Source organism: Erinaceus europaeus, chromosome 19, assembly GCF_950295315.1.
Source record: "Erinaceus europaeus chromosome 19, mEriEur2.1, whole genome shotgun sequence".
NCBI lineage: Eukaryota > Metazoa > Chordata > Mammalia > Eulipotyphla > Erinaceidae > Erinaceus > Erinaceus europaeus.
Window position 1 is genome coordinate 62,275,155 of NC_080180.1, and position 16,898 is coordinate 62,292,052.

A 16,898-nucleotide genomic window follows, 5' to 3' on the forward strand; every position below is an offset into this window, starting at 1 on the left:
AATGTAAAAGTATATTTTCATTAGCATTGGTGTGTATACCTAGATGTATTTAGTAGACCTGTTTTGATAATTCACTGTATTAAGTCATGAATTTAAGGCTCCAAGGTAAATGTGAGGGAAGATTTGACCAAAGAAAATAATGCCATTAGCATACAAACCAGAAGAATTGTATCTTTAGTCTTCAGTTAGGTGAAATGATTCATTTTAGTTCTGCATTGTCTTTGGGTTCCTAGAAATAGTCATGTTCCCAGTTTCAAGTTGAGTCCCAGTGCCCCATGGTAGGAACTGTAGCAGCAGAGGAAGCTTCAGTCATGTGCTTTTTTTTTTTTTAATTGTCTATCTATTTATTTATTGTGAGATAGAGACTGCCAGAAATTGAGAGAGAAGGCAATTAAAGAGAAGGAGAAAGACAAAGAGACGGGAGTCAGGTGGTAGTGCAGTGGGTTAAGTGCACATGGCACGAAGTGCAAGGACCGGCATTAAATATCCGGGTTCGAGCCCCCAGCTCCCCACCTGTAGGGGAGTCACTCACAAGCTGTGAAGCAGGTCTGCAGGTGTCTTTCTTTCCCCCTCTCTGTCTTCCCCATCTCTCTCCATTTCTCTCTGTCCTATCCAACAACGATGACAACAGCAATAATAACTACAAAAATTTTTTAAAAGGGCAACAAAATGGAAAATAAATAAATATAAAACAAAAGAAAGACAAAGAGACACCTGCAGCCCTGCTTCACCACTGGCAAGGCTTTCTCCCTGTAGATGGGGAACAAGGGAACGAACCCATGTCCTTGCACATTCTAACCTGTACTCAACCAAGTACGTGCCACCAGGCTCCATGCTGTTCTGTCTTTCCTTCACTCTGTCTCACTGTCTGAGAGAATACCAGCTTGGACCAGAGAAATCATGGATGTGTGAGGACCCAGTTCTACCAGAAAAAGAAAAAAGGAAAATATTTATATTTGAATTGAGTTATTTGTCCAAGTTTGCATTCTGTGAGAGACCTGTAGTTTAGACAATATATAGATCTTTCTTTATATTTCAGAACTGTAAATAGAAGAATCAAAATGATACATAATTATGAAAAATGAAATTTCTATAAAATTATTATAAACTCTATCACTGATATTTAAAATACAATCCTATTCTGTTCTTATGTGTGCCAATTTTAATGATCTAAAGCTAGCCATTCTAGATAGAGATGATGGATACATACATACATAAATGCATGCACGCATACATACATACACCCTCACTCACTTTGGCCAAGAAGATGGGAAGTAATACAGAGACAAGTGGTACAAGTAGTAGGTAGCAAGAGAGAAGCAAAACAGAGTTGGCAATGATTCTGTCAACATAGCATTCTGTCCATATTATCCACATTGTTTGAAGGACAAAGTGAACACGGGTTTATTGACTCTGGATATAGACATTTACTATTTTTACAGTAAGAGTTTGATTAAACTTTCTATAGAATTTTAATTGCACGTGATTCTTCTCAGCAATCTTTGGTGCCTACTGGACAATCTCCAGATATGCTAGGCAGTTGGTCTGCGTAGCATGTTTCCTACTAAGAGTCCCTCTCTGGGAGAAACCAAATAAGTGCCATTTTACATTATAGATAAGCATTAAAGATAGAGGAGGAGGGTCAGCAGTATAATGTGTTTCCATAGCATGTTGCCTTGCCTTGTGAAAGACCTGGGTTCAAACATGACTGCTGCCACAGATTTGGTGCTGTGATCTATTTCACTCTCTCTCCAGCTCTGCAGTAGATCTCTACGAGTCATTCAATCAAGCAATCCCTTTTCTTAAAAAAAAAAATGATCATTCTACCGAATAAAGTGATTTAAAAATAAGAAAATGAATTTGACTTGGAAGTATACCAGAGGCGCAAATGATTTTGTAAACACTATAGGCAAATAATTAATGGGAGTGATTCTTCTTTGTCTATAGGTGTAAAATAAGCAGTTTTGTTTTTTAACAGAAGGAAAACTATCGACCTATAAACCAAGGTGTTTCACTTCTGACAGGGCTTTCTGTGGAATGTCTTGATTTCTATACTTAAGCTTCTCATACCTAGTGTTGGTCCTGAAACAAGCAACCATTTCACATATAACATTATTTTTATTTAGAGTATAAAAGACAAACATTTTGACCCTTTTCTTCAAAACTCATCTTAGTAGAAGCATCTGTGGGAAACAAAGAAACATCTGTGGTCTGAGTATAGACTCATTCACTGAGCATACAGACCCAGTCATTGCGCACAGAGGTGGGATGTGCTGCTGTTCAACACATGAAGCTATATGTAGCAGAAGTTGCAATTTTAGAAATTGAGCTTAATGGTAATTCGTCTCACAGGCAAAATTATTGTTAATAGGCTTATATATTGCTTTGTGTATTTTAGTCTGAATATGTCAATGTGTGACTTCAGAAAAGTCAACAAAAGGTATAGTTTTTATTACTTATAAGTAGACATATCTCAGAACACAAAATACTACTACAGGAAAAGTAAACAGAAAGAAGGATTAATGGTGGCATTTCAGCTTGACTCTTCATCAGTGTCACCCCTCATCTTCTTATATTTTAGATAACTAAAGATAATACGATTATTTTTCTAGAGACAGTCTCATTTTCCTGATGACAGGGTCAAGTGTAGTCATAGCTGTTTTCAGAGTTAACAAAATCCCACATCAGTTGAAATTTAAAATAATAGTTATGTGAAAAAAAGAATGTACTTAAAAATTTTGTTCAGACAAAAGATACATTCACATGTAAAAGGACAACAAATCGGCTTAGAATTTTAAATCATTTTACTGGGAGGGTTACTAGGCTACAGTGCAGTGGCCGACAACACTGCTGTGATTCCTCATCTCCCTGTGAAGAGTCTCTGCTCAGTCTTAGGCTCCTGGCCCTCATCATGCCCCAGGACCCTGGAATGTTCCTCAGTCACCTTCTCCAGAGTCCTTTTTTTTTTTTTCCTCCAGGGTTATCGCTGAGCTTGGTGCCTGCACCATGAATCCATCGCTCCTGGAGGCCATTTTTTTCCCCTTTTGTTGCCCTTGTTGTTGTAGCCTCGTTGTGGTTATTATTATTGCCATTGTTGATGTTGTTTGTTGTTGGATAGGACAGAGAGAAATGGAGAGAGGAGGGGAAGACAGAGGGGGGAAGAGAAAGACAGACACCTGCAGACCTGCTTCACCACCTGTGAAGTGACTCCCCTGCTGGTGGGGAGCCCGGGGCTCGAACTGGGATCCTCACGCCGGTCCTTTCACTTTGTGTCACGTGCGTTTAACCCACTGCACCACCGCCTGACCCCCAGTCCTTTTCTTTGATGCAATCCACCCTGTCCAGTCCAAGTTTCCCTGTGTGTTTACCCTCTCTATCCCTATTTATTAAATCTGGCCGATTTGTCCTGCTATTTTTATGTAGAATATTTGCATAAATGGAAAGTAGTGCACCTTTGAGAATACTGTTTACAAAAAAACTTAGAATAATTTGGTTGAAATCCATGTAAGACACTCAGAGTATGAAGTAAAAAGTAAAAAGGTGTCACAATACAAATGAGTGGGCAAGAAGCAAAAAACAGTTGAAGGGAGGTGTGGAGTTCTTCATGTTGGTCAGATCACATTTGCAGCCATATCTCCAGCTCTGAGTGGCACATTTCTGGAAGAACAGACAACATAAAGCCATGAGGAATTGGAACCAAGTGGAAATGTGCCATATGAAATACTTGAGGGAATTTGGAAGGTTTAGCTTGTAAAAGCCTGAGGGACAAATATAATTGATATCTTCAAAAGTTGAGCACTTGTCAAATGTAAGATTTTTCCCCCTCTGCTTTCCTCAGAACTCTAGTAGCATGTCAAGTATTAATTTTATAATTAAAATGAAATTCAACCCAAAATTGGTATTCTTAGGAGACTTCTCTCTATATATATATAATATTGTTTGGTTACTATAGTTGTTTCTTTTACACTAGGGATTAAAATTGCAGCTTTCTTGTCACCTTTAGTGTAATAACTACATTTCCGTTTAATTATAAAATGTGGGCCAATTATATATTTTTCTCTTTCATCATATTAATTTTTTATTTTATATTTGAAGGTATAGACCCTGCCTTAAATGTCGGTACAGTGTAAAGTTGCAGAAGCATATCCACAGGGAAATTGAAGGAGACCCTCACATCTCCGCTCTAGATTAGAATAAAAATACAGCTCAACAGATTAACTTAAAATCAATATAAATGACTAGGCTGGTAAAATTACTACATTACATGATTTCATGGGGGTGGGCACATGCCATTATGCATTTGTCCAAACTTAGAGAGTGTACACCACTGACAGTGAGTCCCAGTGAAGGTTACAGATTGATGGATGACGATTGGTAGCTGTAGACAAATGCGCCATTCTGGTGAGAATATCAAAGATGGAGGAGGCTGTGCAAATGTCGGGAAAGGTGGTCTATGGGAAATCTCTTTAACAGTCCTTGCAAAGGTTCTGTGAAGCAGAGTGTGCTCCAACAAAGTTACTATTATAAATTATGGTTTGCAAATTTCAAAATTCACTGAAATTTTTAAACATGAAATTCATTTAACGCATATGAGAGAGAGAGAGGGAGGGAGAGAGAGAGCATGTGTTTCATATGAGGAGAAGAAAGATACCAGAGCACCAGTCCAGTGTTGTATGCTTTACATTGGGTTGTTCTAACTCTCCCCCTGCCAAGAAAATTGGTTCAGTCCTGCTAGTTTTCGCGGGCTCGCTTGTCCCCGCCCCAAGGAACCCCGAGAGAGTTCCAGAGTTGCAGAGTTCGAGAGTTCTTGGTGCCGCCGCGGGGGGGAAAGAGGCAGCAGAGTTCTGTTTGGTGATTAGTTTGGTTTAGTTTATGAATTTTTGTTCTTGAATAAAGAAATACAGCTTCCCTGCCCAGCCATATGTCTCTGGTCGTCTCTGTTACCCGCCCGTGAAGCTAGCCTGGCCAGCTAGAGCCTCCGAATTTTAACAACAGTCCAGTACATATGATGCAAGGAACTGAACTGGGAACCTTAGGCCTGCAAGTCTAGTCTACTGCTCCAGCAGACACTGAATGTGAAAAAATCATGACAGGTGCCAAGCAGTGGCGACCTAGTTAAGTGTACACATCACAATATGCAAAGACCCAGGTTTAAGCCAGTCCCCACCTCCAGAGGGAAAGTTTCACAAGTGGAAAACAAGGCTGCAGGTGTCTCTCTGTCTCTCTTCCTTTCTATCTTCCCCTCCTCCCATCTCAATTTCTCTGTCTCTATCCCGAAATAAATAAAAAACTAAAAGGAAAATAAAAGAAAATCTTTTACATTTTCATGAACTAATTTTAAGTTTTAGTACCTCTTAATGAAGAGATTTGACAGATTTTGAAGATAATCTTAAAATTTTGACCTGGGCAAATTTAGCTTCTGCTATCTGAACATGTAACATGCATTTTATAACATGTACATGTCTTTGCATTTTTAGTAATTCTTGAAATCAAGTCTTTTCTCTAGTTCATACATTGTTTTGGTATCTTTATAATCATTTTCACAAATTATTTGGACCACAATTCATATCAATAATCAAATAATGTGAGTCCTACTTCATTTCTTTAATTGCCTGTTTTATGTTTTTGTCTCTAGTTTAAAGCTTGCCATCAGCTTTTCAGTCACTGGCTTAGCGGCCAGTAGATGTCATTGGCAATACCCACTTCATTTAGGGGAGCAAAATTGTGTTTGTCACTGTTGCTATTGCTCTGAATTTTATGTTAGCTGTGATTTTTCCTCTAGTCACCTGTGTGGCTAGCCTCTAACACCTCTGTTTACTAAAGAAAGGGTATGTGCTCCTTTCTTCCCTGAGAGTCACACCTTTTCAGAATTGTGCATAGTTGCTGTCACAGCCTCTGGAGTTGATCAGTGACATTTCTATTAATATGGACTTTGTTTCTTTAATACGTTTGCAATAAACTTGACGTTCTGATATATAAATCATGTTCCCTTCAGTGCTGGAAGCTCCTTTACTTTGACCTCCACAACTTTCTTTGTGTTGCTTTGTAACATGAGCAATTGGTCCAGACTTGTATAATTATCATCATGGAGTAGAAAATGCTATCCCCACCCCCCCCCCAAGAATTCAGGTTTACTTGACAAAAAAAATGTTTTTAGAGCAGGTCAGGTGGTGGTGCACCGGTTAAACACATACAGCACAAGGACCCACACAAGGTTCTGGATTCGAGCCCTCACTCCTCAGTTACAGGAGGGAAGCTTCAGCAGTGACAAAGTAAGTCTCTGCAGGTGTCTGTCTTTCTTTCTTCCTCTCTGCCTTCCCCTCTTCTTTAAATTTCTCTTTGTCCTATCCAAGGAAAACAAAAGAAGAGGAAAGGGAAGGAAGGAAAGGAAGAAAGAAAGTAATATCTGCTAGGATCAATAGAATTGTAGTGCCTGCACTAAGCCCCAGCAATCACCCTGGAGGCAAAAAAAAGAGGTTTTTAGAGATCTCAGTGTCAGAAAGGCACATGGATGGGAGGTGACATAGCACTGGAGGAAGCCCTGTTTCTTTGGCATGTCTCCCTCTCTCTTATTCTATCTATCTTAATGAAAAATAATCCAAGAGCAGTGACTCTACACATGCAGGATGACTTTATTTATTTATTTACACACAAGTTTTAGAAAAAAAATGATAAAAGTATAACTACCATGTGTATGGTCATTACATACGTTTTATTTATTTTCAATTACTTTTAATCTAGATTTATATTCTAGTAAGAATGTAAAAATGACTGTCTTGAGACAATTCAGAACTGATGGACAGTTTGATTTAGTTTTATTGCATTTCATCTTCCAGTTGAAGGGAATGTGTTATTATTCTAGGTCTGTTTTGTCTATTTTTGTTAGTAGGTAAAAATAATTAGAAGGTCATAAATCTAATCTATAAAACAAGACATATTCAGAGATGTATACCTTCAGTTTCTTTTCCCTTTAGCCTCTTTTTTTAAAAAAAAACTTAAGAAAATGTTAAAAATATTTATTCCCTTTTGTTGTCCTTGCTGTTTTATTTTTATAGTTATTGATGATGTTGTTGCTGCATAAGACAGAGAGAAACCGAGAGAGGAGAGGAAGACAGAGACGGGGAGAGAAAGACAGACACCTGCAGACCTGCTTCACTGCCTGTGAAGCGATTCCCCTGCAGGTGGGGGAGCCGGGGACTCGAACCTGGGTCCTTACATCAGTCCTTGCGCTTTGCACCATGTGCGCTTAACCTGCTGCGCCACCGCCCGAGTCTCTTTGTTCCAGTCTGTTGATAATTTTCATTTAATTTTTGTTTCTGCTTCTATTCACAAAAATATAAAACTAGATGGAGATAAATAGATAAATATATAATCATACCTCTTTCAATTTTACCTTTTATATTAGCATTATCCACTTGATTAAGTAAAAGTAAATATATTCATATCATTATTTTACATCTCAAAAAACTTTAAACTTGTAATCATATGTGAATAATTTCCTAATTGTTTTAGAAAGATATATCCTTTTCCATTGTATGGGTCTGCCGTACTTAGCTGAGCCGGTCCAGGTTTTAGGCAGACATTTGTACTGTTTTCAGCACTTGTATTTTGGCGAGTAGGAGAACATTGACTAGCCCCGAGCACTTGCTGCTACCATTTTTGCTTCTACAAACATACACTATTTCTAGATATTTACAAATTCGGTTTTATAGATGTACAGTTACATGTTTTCATCAACAGTGTATGATTATGTTGCTAATCTTATGATACTTTCCTTAAACACTCATTTGAATAAATTAATCACTCAATAGACAAAACCCACATCAGGGCACTACTGGAACACATCTGAGTGAGTCTGTTGTGCTTCGAGAGTTGGTCATCAGTATTTGTAGCACAGTTACTGTTTAGGGAGCTCATTCTACCATTTGGTCATCTTTCTGCTAGTAAATACGATCTGGGATGAGCAGGCTCTTGAGGTGACATTACTAGTGTGCTGGTTTACCAGCATTCCAAAGGGCTAAAGATTTCAGGACACCTTTAGGATTGTGTCCGTCCTATAAGATACCATGGGTCCACTGTGAAATCCCCGGGATACTATTCCCTAAGGTGCCAGAGTCAGCGGTTTTGGATAAGTCACTGGCAACACCCATTTCAAGAGATGATGAGTCTTTTCCCAGAAGTAGCTGTGTACAGGGGCAGCAGAACTGCCATACTGCTCTGTGACGGGCTTACCTCTGAGCAACGCTAGTGCCCTCATTGCTACTCATCGCTGCCGTGACCCGTTTCCCTAGGAAGCATCTCGGCACGACACAGTCACTGGAGAGTTAGTGTGAGAAGAGGACAAGTAACCACCACAGTGCACCTGTCAGGGCTCCAGCTGGCTCCCATGTAACTGCACATAAGGCTGATTGGCTCTGTGCCCAGAGAAACCAGGGTCTCCTGAAGGGTGCCATATTGCCAATTATGGAGATGCAGAGTTGCTCACACACTCAAGGTTAAGAGCAACTTATTTTGAGCTCATATCTGTATGCGACTCATTTGATGGCATATGGGGTCATTTTGAGTTCAGTCTCCAGAGACAAGGATTACTGCCACAGCTCACTTGTTCTGAATCATGGTTGTTGTTTGAATAGTTTTAAAAATTAATTATCTTCCTAGGTTTTGAACAACATTTTAGGTGATTACTCGGTGAAAATTGGAAAATAATGTAAATTAGCATCCAAGCAATAAAGAATAAATGTATTGATCAGAGCCAGGTGTGACAATGATGGATGCTTTCCACTGGAAGCAGCAGTGTCTCTGTGATAACGATGTGTCCTGGAATCAAATAGCAGGAGACCAAATAGTTAAAGTTGTGCTCCTGTAGCTTGTAAAGGGGTTCTCAGGAATCGGAAACACTTCCGGAGTGCGTACTGGAGGCAAGCTACTGTGACATACTGTGGCTTCCTGCTTCTTTGCGATTGTCAGAGTCTCTGTTCTGTGAACTGATTGTGATGACTCAACTCTTCCTCATGGAAGAGCACAGAATCCAGAGAGTAGAACACAATCCAGTTTGATACTATCCCTTGTGGTGGCAACTGTTTGCACTCCAGGACGTTTTTAACAGTGCAGTTTTAAAAATTATTAGGGTTGTTTAAATCATTTTTAAGTTACTAACGCTTTTTTGACAGATCAGACATCACTAGAAGTAATTAGGTTCGCTTTTATCAGTAAATGCCCTATTTATTCTATATGTATACTAGCAAATGCATTTTCATCTAGTTTTCAAATAGCATAAGGAAAAATACTTGTTGAGTTTGAAATCATCCCTAGCCCCTTCCAGGTCAGTCATCGACCATAGTAATAAGATGTTGGTAAGAGCATGGTGGCAGAAATAAACTGAAGTGAAAATCTAATAAAAGTTCTTCTCATCTTCTTTTTGAATATCCTGTTATCGTGAAAAGAGATTTTGTCCTTTTCCATTGAGAAGTACTAAATTAAAATATTTAACCCCCCCGAGTAGTGATGGCTTTGGTGCCATTGGTCCATCTACGGTCCTAATTCCACTCTGTTCACCTGTATCTGCCGTGGCTTGAAAGTACCACCGCGGCAGTGTGTCTGGGGTCAGCTCTCTGTCCATGTGGTCCTCACTGTGATGATGGTAGCCGCTGTAGGTTTGAGAGAGGCTTTAATTACTACCACCTCTTGTGGAACATCTTTCGCTAGTCAACATTCTGAAAAACTTTAAGGAAACTGCAAACAGCTTACTGAAAGGGAAAAGAAAGGAAGGGTGTTATGAAAATGTCTCAATATCTCATTTTATTTTTCTGATATGTATAGGACCATAATTAACTAAATTTAAATTTCAGCTTGAATACTAAACATTTTACTTATTGTCTTTTAAAATGCACTTTTCTCTTATTGCAACACATGAACTTGCAAAATACCTACTTATGGACCCACCCCTTGCTGTGATTTGGAGCGGAAAGAGGAAAGGGTTGGAGGACAGAACTCTGCCACTTGGGTTGGTTGGGGGGTTTGTGCCAAGTTCCCCATCATATCTGGAGAAGGGACCAAAATGTTCTACATAAGCGTTTGCAGGCTTCCAGGAAGTTACAGAGATGGCAGAGTGAGTTCTTATTATATATGCTTGTGTCCTGCTTCTCACTCACATACATCTCTCATGCAGCAAAGGGACAGCTATCAAAATTAGTAATTGGCTCTGGTACATTAGTGTTAACTAAAATGCACATTTCATTTGGATTCATTTTCTTTTTTCCAAATTTGCCAGTCAGATAAATACTTCCATCTCCCTGGGGAGAGTGTACACAAAGAGAGGGAGGGAGAGGGAGAGGGAGAGGAGAGAGGGAGAGAGACTAGGCTATAAGATAATTCAGATGTAAGAATTAAACACCACACAGAGGAGACTCCTTCTCTAACCAGACCATATAACTTCAGTTAATATTTACAGTCATTGACTAGAAAAAAAATGGAAACACGTTCACCCTATGTTTGAGTGATGATCATTAGTCATATTTTACTAAATCAAAATAGATATTGCTCCAAATTGTAATACACATCACGGATACATAGAGAAAGATGGCATTTTAGGAGCTGAAACTATTTTTGATTGTCCTAAATTCTCTTGCACATTAATGTCAAATCATCAAACTAGTTGAAATATAGAGAGCCTGTCCTCAGTGCATCTGCCAAGCAATTTCAGACAATTTGACTGATTTTTAGGGAGTAAGTTCTGAAAACAGAAACTGTTGAAAGCTATCTGCTCTGAATTTATACTATGGGATTTTATTCCCATCTGAAAGTGTGGCTGTGATTTATTCTCTGTCACTACTGTGTCTACACTAATGCGCCATTATGCAGAGCCGATGTCTCCTATGTGTAACCATCAGTCTTCCAAAGCTTGGACTTCTGATTACGTCAGACATTGCTTGGCATAATCTATCTAGCCAGTCGATTTTACTTCCATAGCTTCTGAGGAATTCAGAATAACTGCTTAAATATTTACTCTTGCACATTTAGAAGTGGCTAGAACAAAGAGATTATGCATGCAGAAAGTGTGCAGGGGGGTTGAAGATAACAAATGATCCTTCGAGCACAGCCTAATGTGGCTTTACTGGAGTAGAAATGGTGGTAATAAATCACCTGCCAGTGTTGATGATAAAACACTGCATTGGCCTCCATCAGCCACGAGAGAAAGGTTAAATGTTATTTCTCACAATAACCATGTGGTCTTCATAGCTGACACCTCCAACATTAAATCCCATGGTTATTTTCTATAGAAAACATTTGATCTTTACTCTTAATGGAACATTTTTACAAAGAACTACTTTGCAGATATCTAATATCCTTGAAATACCTTCATTCATTTTCTGGTTATTTGACTCTATAAAAGCATCTCCTCTCTTTAGTATAAAATAAAATGCCTCATATGTGATGGGGAACTTTGTGAGCTCTGGGAGGTTGAAATTCATTCTGGTCAACTGTAAACGACCTTTTAATGATTGGATTCATATGAACTCAGTGTTGCTGTAGGTGGCAAATTGAAATATTATCCTTGAATAAGCTCAGTGATTTATTTTCCAGTTTATTTATTAAATCAGATCTCAAGTTTGTCCAGATTGCATTTCAAATTACTCTTTATTTCAAGGATCAACTTCATATCTTGATTTATCTTTGCAATAATTACTTCTCTGATATGCTTTCTGTTAGGAATTAATTATTGTAGAGTGGATTTGAAATGTATTTTGGCCTCAAAGGAAAGACATGAAATTTATTTCAGAAGGTGCCCACATGAAACATATTTCTGTTAAATACCCACATAGGTTTCTGTCAGTGAAGGTATTCTCAGATGTGCAAGTATACTACTTATGAAGGCATGATTGTGTAGATAAGTCATTGCAGATACTTCTAACTGTAGTCAGAAATAAAATCCCACTAACTACTCATGGTATCACCTCCACGACCTATTGCTAAGGATTCTATAATATCCCCCCTGTGTTTTTTCTGCTCAGGAAGGCATTTTGAATGAAAGCTACTGTCAGCATTCAGAGGACAGAAGTATATTCACTCCATCCCCTTTGGTTGCCCTAGTCTTTCAGCATACAAAATAACTCTCCTCTTTGGCTATCCAAAGACAGCAGATGTAGTCACTTACAAGCTTGCTTTTATCCTTTGTTAATACAGCTCACCATTTGGACTCATTTGTGGGTATTTACACCTTCTCGCATTCCTGAAAGAAATGCCACTTGCTCTTTTCAGTGTAGTATTGAATTTGTTTATATTTTGTTGGGATATTTTGCAGTTTTTCATCAAGTATATTGTCCTGTTATTTTTTTGTAGTTTTATCTGATTTTGATATTTAATAACCTTGTACTCATACAGTGAGTCCAGAACTTTTATTTCTTCTTGAACATTCTGGGAGAATTTGAGAGGGATTTGTATTGGTTTTAGTAATAAGATTCACCAGTGAAGCCTTCCAGCCCTGGGTTTTCTGTATTGGGACACGTGAGATTCCTGGTTCAGTCTCTTTATTCAGTATTAGTTTGTTGATTTCTTAAAATTTCCTTGTGTTTCACTCTCAGTAGGCTGTACAGTTTTGTTGTATTTTGTCAGACAGAGAGCACAGCACCAAGCTTCCCGCAGGGTGATGGGCTGGGCCTCTATGTTTAGGTGCGGCATGAGCTTTCTTATTTTTAACTTAACTGAAGTCATATTCTGCTCATAAATAAAATAATGTTTCAATTCCAAAACATATAAAATGATATAATCTTAATTTTTTTTAAAAAAATTAGGAATAAGTTTAAATTACATAGATCTCTGTGACTTGGTGACAACTTTGCCATTGGTGGTGATACTCTTTAAGATTCTGTTGAGAGCATCTGGTCTAAATCTTAACATTGCCATTCAGAAGCTTGACGTCTCGTCACCCAATCTGGTCCCCTACGCCTACACTGAACTTCTCTGTTCCAGACTCTTGGAAACAGAGTTGGCAGTCAGCTGAGGTCAAGAACAAACACCTCATCCCAGACCCCTGCAAGCGTCCTCCCGGCTTTGACCTAGAACGTTATGATTGGGCCCTCCTCAATCGCTATCGAACAGGCCATGGCCGGTGCGCCGCTATGTTCCATCGCTGGGGAGCCAGAGACGACCCGAACTGCCCCTGCGGCTCCAGACAGACTATGACCCACATAGTCAACGACTGCCACCTCTCCAGATTCAAAGGAGGTCTCGAAACTTGACATCAGGCTCAACCTGACACTGTGGACTGGCTACGGAAGAAGGGCAAATGCTAGAAGAAGAAGAAGCTTGATACTTCATAGATACTGAGAAAGAAAATGCATTTCTCATAGGCATTGAAAAAGAGAATGTATATGTATCGTTCCTAGCATTCACCACCCACCCAAACACGGACGTGCTAATTTTCGAGAGAAGTTGTTCAGTGGGCATTTATAGAGCCAACTTCCTGCCAACTTCTTCTATTGCTTGAAGTAGTGTTACAGATAACCCTGTATGTATAATGTAGCCTCAGCTTGCCATCTGTAGGGGGTCCAGTCGAATGGGGGAATAATGATGGTGGGAACACATTTCCACAGCTGTTACATTTTAGAATAAAGATGTGCCTAGGCATTAATGCTTTTAATATTTAAGATTTTAAATATAGAAGTATGCCTTACATTGGCCTTCCTTTTTTTGTGTGATTGTATAGTTCCAATATATTGCTTGGTTTTGTTTGTTTTTTATGTAAGAACCCATCCTCTCTATTTAAAGCTTGGGTTATTAAATGATTTTTAGCACAACTTTATTATCTCTATAATCAACTGTAAATTTAATGCAGCTTATTATATGCCTACATTTCAGTTAATAGTTTGTTATTCAAATTAGATTCACCTGACACAATGACGGTTTCAGAAAGTATCCCAAGAAGGAAAGCAGTTTCTGTAAGTGTCTTACTGAGGCACACAGTCTTTTGATGACTGAAGGAGCTTCTTAAAGGAAATTAAGTTCTGAAAGATCATGATGCGCAGGGGCCGGGTGGTGGCACGCCTGGTTGAGCTTGAGCTCGTGTGTTACAGTGTGCGCAGACCCAGGTTTGAGCCCTCGGTCCCCACCTCCAGTGGGAAAGCTTTGTGAGTGGCGAAGCAGTGCTGCAGAGATCTCTCTGACTCTCTATCTCCTCCCATGATCCTCTTGATTTCTGCCGGTGTCTATCAAATAAAGATAATTGAAAAATATTGAACATGATGTGTAAATTAAGGAATAAATGGATATTACAGTGAGCTAGGTTACACACCTTTTCTGTGCTCAAGGGTTTTAACTGTTTGCCATCTGGAAGTAATGATTATAATAATATTTCTCCTAAGAGCGAGCTGACTCCCGACTTAAGTTAATGTGCATTATCGAATCAGACACTGTGATGTGCCTCTCAGATTCTTCCATCTTACAGCGATTTTAGTGGCTCGGGGCTCACAATAAGCCCATCTTCCGGAACTGCTTTTGTCAGTAGTGAGTCTTTGTTCTGGGAACAGCCTACTTCTAGTCACTAGCCAAGTTATACTACGCCTCAGCGTCCTTACCTTGTCAGTATATGCTTAGAGAATTAGTCCACATTTTTACCCATTTGGTGTAAACCGAGACCGTTTTTTTGAACCACATCTCAGTTCAACTGGGGTCATCCCAGTCTTACTCTTTCATTTATGATTGGCGAGCTGTAGCAGCACTGTGTCACTTAAAGTAGCGATGAATAAGATGGAGCTGCTGTAGCAGTGCCTTGGTAGGACACACACACTCCCGACAGTGAGACACAGGGGAGCCGACACTCCTGGTTGAGTCCTCATTACAGTGCGCAAGAAACTGGGTTCAAATCCCCAGTCCTCACCTGCAGGGCACTGCGAGTGGTGAAGCAGTGTTGAAGGTGTCTTTTTGTCTCCTTTTCTGTCACTCACTTCCTATAGATTTCTGGCTGTCTCTATCCACTAAATAATAATAAATTTAAAAGAGAGTGCACCATAAGCCCCCTATGTGTCTGGTATGTGTGTGTGTGTGTCTTGTTTACTTGGCTTAGTAGAATGTTTCCAAGACCAGTGCGTGCTGTGGAATCCCTTCTGATTCATTCACATCATGTGTTGAAAGTAAGCAGCGAAGATTTTCTGCCTATTCCTAACAGCACTGTGATGATGATTGGTATGCATGACTATCTGATTGACTCCCTTCTTCCAAGGAGTGGGTCATATGGTACTTATAAAGAGTTTGTTTATTATGTCCTCAAGCAATCTCTCAATTGATGAAACCCATAGCTGAAGTTGAGAAGACTTCAGAAAGGGTATAAAAGGAGGGAGGAGGGAGGAGGAAGACGTAGCTTCCTTTGTGGTCCTGAGAAAGGCTAGGGCAAAGTCCAGTGGCTTGTGGGAGACTCTTAGTGCACCGTGTCCACGCTGAACAGCTGTTCCAGATTCTCAGATCCCTCTGGTCATCATCTGGTGGTGAGCTTTTTGGTTTCAGGATGATTATATTCTCTTGGAAATTAAATGAACACCCTCTGTGAGTTAATGGAAGTAGGTAAGGTTGCCCACTCTGGAGGGCACAAAGTGTCACCACTCAGACTAAAGCATAATCACGTTTTATTTTATTTCACTTTCTGGCCCACACCCCATCAGCAGACTCTCAGCAGAAACTTGACAGGAGCAGAGCTGCAGAAGCAGAGGCCGTGGGGTCAGCGGGATGCAGGCCCGTCACTCAGCTCCCAGCCGCACCTGCAGAAGAGAGAACAGGCCAGTGAGATTCTGTGGGACTGTTGCCGGGGAGGGGGGCCTGGGCTCTGGGCACTCACCAGGCCTCAGAGGGGCTGTGTGTCCTCATGTCCTGCCTGTGTGGGGGCCCTCAGCAGCAGCGGCAGCACAGCAGCCTGCGGGCCTTGCTATGGCGGAGGGGGATCCAGAGGGAGGGGGCACTGCTGGCCACTGGACCCTGGCTGCTGGGGGGAACGGCTTCAGGGGAGGGGAGGACAGAGCCAGGGCAGCTGTTCTGAGGGCTGTTGGGAGGCACCAGTGGGTGGGCCTGGCTGGGGATGGACTCAAAGTCTGGCAGATGGAAGTGCTGGGTGTTGGGGGCCGCCGGTGCAGGGGCAGGGCGCAGGGTGGACAGGACTGGCATACTGGAGCTCTTGCAGGGCTTGCCAAGCTCCCAGCCTCTGTGCTCCAGGGCAGGTGGGGAAGACAGACAGGTTCGCCAGGGAAACCGGAGCAAGGGCAGGCTGGGCGGGACCGTGTCCTCAGCGGGCTGGGGTTCCAGGTCTGGTTCTGTTGGCGCGGAGCCCTGGGTCACCCACGGGTGACTTAGGATCTGTCTCCAGCCCATTCGCTGCCGAGGGTCTATCTGTAACATGCCTTCCAGCAGGCGTCCCAGTAGTGAGGGGAGCGCCGAGCTGTCCACCAAGGGGCACCTGCCTTCTGTCGGCTCAAATGGCAGGCGTCCCTTCAGCATCTCATGGAGTATCACTCCGAGACTCCACACGTCCACCCCCAGGGCCGTAGGTGCCCCCCGTGATGACCTCTGGTGCCATGTAGCCTGGGGTGCCACACACGAGGCTCATCGGCTGCTCCAGGAAATTATGGCTTAGTCCAAAGTCCGTGATGAGGACCTTGTCCGTGTTCTCCATGAGAACGTTGTCTGGTTTCAGGTCCCTGTGAGCCACTCCTCTGGAGTGACAGTAATGCACAGCGGATGTCAGCTGGCAGAACACCCTTCTGGCCTCTTCCTCCCTCATGGGCCCGTTCCTGTCCAGATACTGCCTGAGGTCTCCCCCGCTCACAAAGGGCATGACCAGCAGCAGCCCGTCTTCCCGCTCAATGGTGCCCAGCAAGGGCATGATGTTGAGGTGTGACAGACCGTTCATGATGCTG

At 41.2% G+C, this 16,898-nt stretch overlaps 1 long non-coding RNA gene across 2 annotated transcripts in view; it reads left to right on the plus strand.

Annotated features, from left to right (window-relative positions):
• Window positions 1-16,898, plus strand: part of LOC132534766 (uncharacterized) — a 152,494-nt gene that overhangs the window by 125,549 nt on the left and 10,047 nt on the right. Inside the window, exon 5 of one of the 2 annotated variants that reach the window (XR_009546480.1) lies at window positions 15,657-16,417. The exons of the other annotated variant lie outside the window; for it this stretch is intronic. This is a non-coding gene — a long non-coding RNA (uncharacterized LOC132534766). Of the gene's footprint in view, window positions 1-15,656; window positions 16,418-16,898 lie in introns of those variants that run through there. 2 annotated transcript variants of the gene reach the window in all.